Here is an 8755-nt window from a genome sequence, read left to right as displayed (position 1 = left end):
AGTGAGGCTTGGCGCTAGGGTACCATCTGATTTGAGGGGACGTTCCCCAAGGGAAGAAACACAGGTGAGGAATCTCACGATTAAATTCAAGACCCAGCTCTGTAAGCTGGATGAAACAGCACCCCACTCATCGTCTCTGTGGGCAGCCTCCTTCTCTGTAACTGACAGTGTCGAATGAAATAACCTCTAAGGTCCCTTCTGCGTCTCAGGTTTTTAGGAGGAAAAATTGAGAACTGTGGGCACGGCTGGCAAGGATCACAGGTGGATGTGATTTCATCCACACTCAGCTCCTCTGTTGGCCCCTTTGAGTACTTCCTACAGGTTCTGGGTCCTCGGCCACCAGCCCCACAATGTCCTGTACTCTCTCTGCCACCCTATTTCACACTCCTTCGAGAGGCACATGGTAGTGCCTTGACCATCCCCTTTAAATTGACCAAGTATCATGTTCGATCATGTACTTCCACAGTTCTTTAAGGGCTGAGTGTTTACCTAATTATTTCTTCTCTTTCATTCTATTAGTTCTAAATTAGGGGTCTCTTCTTGCTTTAGGACTTTGTGCCTTGGGATTCTAGGTTGGAATTTAAAAATCTAGTAAGAACCCTTTCTACTCTCTCCCTGTAACATTCTCCCAATGTCTGACCTTCACTATCTTCATGGAAACTCCTCCTCTGTGTCCATCTAAATGCAAGTACCTTTCTTAGTTTCAATTTGAGCAGTTCCAATGGCTTCTTAATAACCCTGTCATGGTCTCCACAGTCTTTCATTTCAAGAAGATATTTTTCTCACTGGTCACCCAGGTTGAGGTCCCATTTTTTTTTGGTCTCTCCTTTCCTTATAGACTCCAAAACAGGGCTCTCTCCAACAGAGCTGCATGCTTGCAAGTTGAGAGAGAATGTGGAACTCAGGCCACGTGTGCTGAGAGATCCCAGGTGATGTGTGCTGAAAATGCAGATCTCTGACCTCAGGCATGGTGCCAAAAAGAAGTTTTAATGTCCAAGCGTTTTATGCTTCAGAGATAGGCCCTTGTGGTTGTTAGTTTAAACCGGCATATTCACAGGAAGCAATCCGATATCCCACAGGCTGGAACCCATAAGGTAATTCAAAACTGCTTAGATTGAGGCCAACAACTTCGCGGAAGATTTGATACTCTCCAGAGATTATTGCCCAAAATAGGTGAGTAAAGTAACAAGTTGCTCCACCCGTCATGCATTTTAGCATATTTCACACGTTACAGGCCAAATTCAAGAATGTAAGTATTAGGATAAACGAAGAATTGAAGTATTAGGATAACAAGGAATTAAGTATTAGGATTAGTTTTATACTTTGTATTTTCTAGCATTCCATAGCTTTTCAAAAATTTCTGAACCCTCAATTCAAAAAGTTGATGATAGACTTCTTATCATTTGTTAACGGCAAAGCAAATAGATTGCTCCAGCAGAAGGGGTACTCTCCTGTCCTGATCAAGTAATGGTATAGTACTGCATTTATGATCCCCTTTCTAGGAGATACTTCAATTCCACATGGGGAGAAAGTTGTCCAACCCAATTAAGATACTCTTCTCAAATATCATTTAATTCCGTAAATATTTATTGAAAACCCTTATGTGCCAAGCACTAAAGACAATACCAAGATGAATACGACATTATTTCTCCTCTCTGGGCTTACAGGTTAAAAGACATATATATAGGCAAACAGCTACATAAAAAAAGCATAGAGTGAAAAGTCATCAAGGAGGAAATGAATGACCCCAGGAGAATCTGGCAAAGCCTTATAGAAGTGAAGTCTGAGCTGAGCCCCGACTAATGGGGATCACTCCCACCATTAGACGCGATGGGAGAGTGTTTCACCTGAAGAGCACGCCTGAGCCCTGGTTAAGGGAGAAGGGGGAATGTGGACACAGGTGAGAGATGGAGCGTGGTCTGCACAGTGTACCGGGAAACACAGTGCTAGTGGAGACTCCGAGGACATGTGAGAGAACTTCAAATGCCCATCTGAGAAGGGGGCAGTTTTTTCTGTCCTAGATGATCTCTCTGGTGTTGCTCAAGGGAATCATTCACTAACATTGTATAAATAACCCCAGAAAAATACTAGCTCAAATTGCCCACGAGAGAGGCAACTCCAGGGAAAATCAATACCTATTCCACACCAGCATCTGCAATCCAGAAGACCTGTCCTTAAACATTCAATCTGGGCTCAGACTGGAAACCATTCTTTGTTTTCTTTGTCCATGGCTGATTTTGTTAGCCTTGCCTCTTCCGTGCAGGAGCCATGTGGGTTGGTTCAGCTGCAGGGTCCAGCTGGTCTGACGGTTAACGACCTATACCATTGAGATGCCCTCCTGAGTGCCTCTGGGGGAAATCTGTGTAGTCCACTTAACTCTACATTTTAAATCATACCATCCTAAACACATTCTCCACATTTAATGAAAATCCTTCCAACTGTTGTTTTTGTGATGCAGGAAGACTCAGACAACAAACACTTAATTTTATTTATCTAGGTTAATAAAAAGTATCAGCGAGATTGGTGGTACACTTTAAAAGGCACACTCTAGTGGCAGCGGGGTTTATGGATAATAGAATGGGTCGGGCTGTTAGGAGGGTTTTACAATGCTCCAGGCAAGAGGTAACAAGACCTGAATTAAAGCAGTGAGACTTAAAAGAAGGGGCAGAAACGGGAGACGTTTTGGAGATAGGATCAAAAGGGTTTGGCAGGGCTTCCCTGGTGGCGCAGTGGTTGGGAGTCCGCCTGCCGATGCAGGGGACACGGGTTCGTACCCCGGTCCGCGAAGATCCCACATGCCTTGGAGCGGCTGGGCCCGTGAGCCATGGCCGCTGAGCCTGCGCGTCCGGAGCCTGTGCTCCGCAACGGGAGAGGCCGCAACAGTGAGAGGCCCGCGTACCGCAAAAAAAAAAAAAAAAAAAAAAAAGGGTATGGCAACTGATTGAAGGTGCAGGGAGAGGATGGCAGAAATGCTCAAGTGGTTTCCATAGGCGTGAGGCTGAGTTAATAGGACGATGATAATACTATTACACCAGGAAGGGGAACCCAGGAAGAACAGTAATTCTGGCACTAAAGGGGAATAACTTATTTAGAAAATAACAAGAATATGCTTGGCTTCTGTTCACTGAATTAGGTATAATTAGGGTGACTATAGCATTTTATCATCCAAACTGGGACACTGTTGAGAAGGAAAGGGGATGCTTTCATAACTGCACCAGGACAATACGTCTAAACCCAGATTATTCCAAGTACATCCAGATGTTTGTTCTCCCCACTTGTAATGCCTTTTAGTGTTTGCTCAGTTAATAAACTTCTGTTAAGAAAGCTGGCTCACAGTTCATCGAATTTAGGGTCTCAGGGTTAGAGGGTACCCTAGAAATCATATAAAGTAGCCTCCTGGCACTCCTAGAAAGTCCTATATATTCCATTCCCCAAGTCCAGCCTCTATTGGAACGGTTCCCAGGGACAGGGGACTCACTATGACGTTAAGAAGCCCATTCTATTTTTGGACAGTGCTAAGTGTTCTTCGAAAGCTAAGAGTGGCTTTCCCGTAAACTCCACACATTTTTTCTAATATACAGTTGACCCTTAAACAACATGGGGGTTAGGGGTGCTGACCCTCTGCACAGTTGAAAATTCACATATAATTTTTGACTTCCCAGATGAACTGGGAGATTGGGATTGACATATATACACTAATATGTATAAAATAGATAACTAATGAGAACCTGCTGTATAGCACAGGGAACTCTACCTCACTTCGCTGTACAGTAGAAACTAACACAACGTTGTGAAACAACTATACCCCAATAAAAATAACTTTTTAAAAATTAATTTCCGAACAGTATTGTGAGGCCTATGATTTCTATATTATCACCTTACTAGCTAATTTAAAAAGTGAGCATTTAGCCTAGGTTATATTAGATAAAGATGTCAAACGAAATATTTCAAACTTTGCTAAGATGTTCCACTGGGGGAAGTTGGGGGTGGGTGGTGTGCATAGAAAAAAATTTTTTAAAAGAAAAAAAAATTTTTTTGACTCCCTAAAAACTTAACTACTAACAGCCTGCTGTTGACCAGGAGTCTTACAATACCATAAACAGTCGATTAACATATATTTTGTATATTTTATGTATTGTATATGTATTCTTACAATAAAATAAGCTAGAGAAAAGGAAATGTTATTAGGAAAATCATAAGGTGGAGAAAATACATTTATAGTACTTATATATTTATTGAAAAAATCTGTGCATAAGTGACTCATGCAGTTCAAACCTGTATTGTTTAAGGATCAGCTGTAATTCTAATAATAATGACATCACCAATATTAGGATAGCCAACATTTATTGAGCACCTACAAAGGGCCAGGTTTTACATGTATTATTTCTTTTTTAAAAATTTATTTATTTTTGACTGCGTTGGGTCTTCGTTGCTGTGCACGGTCTTCTCATTGCGGTGGCCTCTCTTATCACAGAGCATGGGCTCTAGGGGGCTTCAGTAGTTGTGGCACATGGGCTCAGTAGTTGTGGCTCACAGGCTTAGTTGCTCTGCGGCATGTGGGATCTCCCTGGACCAGGGCTCGAACCCATGTCCCCTGCATTGGCAGGCAGATTCTCAACCACTGCACCACCAGGGAAGTCCCCTACATGTATTATTTCTGATGCTCTCCAACAGCTGTTCTTACATTGAAGCATCCCCATTTTACAGATGAAGCAGCAGACACTGAGAGGGAATGTTACCTGCCAAAGACACACAGCATAACATACAGCAAACAAGTCATGGCCAAGCCCATGGTCAAGGGAAGAGGAGTATATTTTGCCTACCATGAGACCATGGTAGGGAGGTAGATGTATAAAACAGCTACAAGAGAGTGAAGAATTATGACCAAGAAATAACTCAATATACCACAATGATATAGTCAAGGCCAATGAGGTTCAATTCCTGAGCTCTACAAGAAGCAAACCCCATTTCCGGTGGTGCTATGGTGAAATGAGCCTACAGTTTGGGACTACGACTCAGAGCGAAAATTGAGCTCCCCCAGAGAAAGGAGAACCTATAGATGGAGGCTAATGATGGAAGTTGAGCCCTAAATCAAGCTGCACCTGAACTCAGAGACAACTATTGAATATTTTTCAATTACATGAGCCAATATAGTCCCTGTTTTGCTTCAACCAATTGAGTTGGGCTTACTGTCACTTGTAAACAAAGAAGTTCTAACAGCTACAGCAAGTGAATGAAATTATCTTCACAACTGAGTGACAACACATGATTATTAAGCCTGTAACTACCCTGGACAGAGTTTTTATAGCTCAGCCTTCCAGCCCATGCATCACTGTTGCAATCCCTCCTAGGTGGAGTGATGGCATGCAGTGCATGAAACTGGAAGGCCTTTGTTGTGTCTCAAAATCTTTTGAAACCATGTCTGATCATTAGTAGTCTAGACTGACTTTTAATGGTATTTTACCCCCATTAGAAAGCCCTTTTCACCTTACTTCAATTCAAATATTTCTCCATGTAAAAATATAGGGGAAATGCAAGTGAATTTAGAGTTTAGAATTCCAGTTCAAGAGAAAACAGAGTTAGTACTTTTCAGGCCAAAAAACGAAAAGAAAAGTTTTGTAATTTCATTGTTTCCTTGGCCTGTGGGATTGAGTTTTCTGCTCTGTGGTATGGTTGGGTAGTAGGGGTACTTAACTTCAGAAGCCCACAGCTTTGTCTAGGCACATCACATTATAGTCTCTCTGAGTCTCAGTTTCCCCATCTGCTACAAAGAGGATGGTTTCTGTCTCACGTGATTTACAAGGTTGTTATAATAGTCATTTGAGGAATGAATAAGAATGGGATATTTTAAATTATTTTCCTTATAATAAAACCATTTCCTAAATATAACAAGTTTAGAGAAAAATTACTTAGTTTGAGCTAATGGAATGTAGTTTACTATGCTTTATACCATATGGCTAGATGATTTCTAGTATTACAACCTCAACAATGGAAGAAAAGGAGGCCATGTCTTCCAGTGCTTTCTTAGGAGCAAGAAAGCCTGTCCCAGAAGCTCCCAATCAAGCCTCCTTTCATGATTCTTGGCCAGAGGTGGCTTCCATGTGCAATTCTTAAACCATACACTGGCAAGGGGAATGGAACAGTTGAAGACTGGCTTAAGAGCAGCCCCACTTTCACCCAGTGCTATGTGCAAGAGAGGGCATACCTGAACAAAATCAAGGTTTATCTCACAAAGAGGGGGAATGGCACTGGGATTAGAAACCATTAGTTTCCAATTCCGTATTTACCAAACTTTTGTAAATCGTCAGTTTATGTGTCTGACCTCCCATTACTTTCCAACCTCTGGAGCAACAAGGGCAAGGTCTTGCTTTATATCCCCAGCACCCAGTACAATTTCTGAGACCCAGTGGGAACCAAGTAAGCATTTATTGAATTTTATTATCATATTTTAAATCCATTTCAGCTCTAAGGCTCTATGAACATGCTTCAGCAGGAGGCTGACAATGGTCTCTGCACTTTTCTTGGTGCCGGGCAGAGACCTAGCACAGAGGAAGAAACACTCCATGATATGTATAAAACTCCTGTTGGCCTTCTGTGACTCTTTGATTTCTAGAATGATTTCATTTCCCTTCCCCCTTTACATTATTATCTAAAGCCTTTAGATCTAATTAGAAGTGGGAGGATCAAAGATGGTATATTTTAAATTTGCTTCCCGCCTCACCCACTTAAAGTAAAGAATCCTGCATAGCCCATTAAGCTGGAGGTACTTGCTGACAGGAAGGAAACCATCTGGTGAACAACTTCTGTTAATTATGTTGGAACATACTAAGGAGAATAAAGAACAGCCCTTAATGACCTTCCCCTTGGTGGCAGAATCCACTGCAGAGTAGACAGTCATGGCTCAGAGCCAAAAGTTAATGGTTAGTATTGGCACCAAACACTCAGGCTCACTAGTACTTAATAATCTCCCCTCGTGGAGAAAGTATTTCAGGCATTCACAGCATAAATCCTCCTAGCACCTGCATGTAACTGAGCTCCAAATAGTCATTTAGGGCATTATTCGGAATCCCTTAGTAAATGTGGATCTGGGCGTTACCTTTTCTGTATCGTTCTTTGCACTTGGACATATTGGACCAGGCCAGACAAAGACTTGCATTTTGTTTCAACCAATAACAATGTTTAAATCTTACTTGGCAAAGCACTGATGCAATTATTTCATATCCCAGAGGGATAAAGATACACAAAAATAATTATCCTCATTATGACCTGGATGAGTTAATCATTTATAATAATATTCTTTCTAATTCCACTTTGCCCTTGGAAATCTAGGCAACCATGTACCATCCATGCAAAAAGGCAGTTAAAGCTTTGGCATTTGTATCATGAGTTAGCTCTAGGTATCAAAACATCTGTATTTTTTATTTCATTCATTGCTGCCTATTCAGTTTGAGAAAGCTTTTTTAAGTGGCTTATAAACTGTGATAAGGTTAAGTAAAATTTAAAAGAAAACTATTTGAAATTATAAGATTTAATATTAACAAAATTTTAAAGAAAATTTGAAAAGAAAACAGGAGTAGGAAAATAAATTCAAACCAGGAGTGAAACTAGTATAGAAACATGCCTGACGTGAAATCCTATACATTATTGGGGGTGGGTCACAAACATGGTTCTAAGCCTCCTAGTATCCAACTAGAAGAAGCAAACAAATACTTTGGTGGGGAGTTGGGGGGCTCAGGAAAAGATTTGCACAACATCTCAGGCATAAGAGTTTCCTAGTATCAAAAGTACTTCAGTCTGACTGTATCATCTAGGGCATTCACAATATGTGTGCATTAAAAAGGAAACAATCCCAAAAATTGCTGCTTCAAATCAGGTGGGAGATGTTATTTTGATAGAAATCTTAAATAAAAGTTCTGTAACGAGGAACTGTCAACATTTAGCTCCTAAATTATAACAAATCTGTAAGGAATATGGATCTGTAATATATTAAAGTTTAATAACCCTAGATATTAGCCAAGAAACTGCTCTCTATATAATTTCTTGATGTATATTTAAGGCTTTTCATATGCACATCAAGAATATAATTTTTATAAAGGCAGGTATGTCCAAGAGTTTGCACAGAAGTAACAAAATAAAAGTTGTTTGTGCCTAAATCATCCCATCTGTGCCTCTTGGACAACATTCAGTACGCTTCGCAACCACATGCATCAAGGAATTGGCTAAATATCCTTGTAGACAGGATGTCTCCTATTTGCATTTGAAGTACTCTTCTGTTTAAAATACAAATGCAATTAATTTTCATTATTTATTTAATCTGTCTTTGCATACTAATGGCACAAAAACTGGAAATAAATGTCAGGTCATTATCAACATACCTCAAAATATCTTTGTGTTCAGTGAATTTAAAGTTTTATTTTTCTAAACTAACCTCAACTTTCTTTGGATGATGCTTCCCCACCTCCTGCTATCGGCTGCGCGGCCCACCACTATCTTTGAAGTTGGCTCATCTGGTAACAGACTTACTCCAAGCTGTAGTGCACACCTACCATTCAAAGAGTTAGATGTTGTCCATGTGACAGATTTAATCAGTCCCTTGGTCTCTCAGACATGCAGCTGTTGGTGAATTCTTTTTTGCTAGTGTAATATTGTAAGTGTCTTAAGTTAGAATTAAAGCTTCCATTAAATGTTCATCTTGTTTTTCAAGAAAACTGTTTGCTGGAAGTAGCATGTGTATACATTTTTAAGTGGCAGTGCC

This window comes from Monodon monoceros, unplaced genomic scaffold (assembly GCF_005190385.1).
Source record: "Monodon monoceros isolate NGI ecotype Baffin Bay Population unplaced genomic scaffold, NGI_Narwhal_1 Super_Scaffold_21, whole genome shotgun sequence".
Classification (NCBI taxonomy): domain Eukaryota; kingdom Metazoa; phylum Chordata; class Mammalia; order Artiodactyla; family Monodontidae; genus Monodon; species Monodon monoceros.
Note: the sequence above shows the minus strand (reverse complement) of the source record.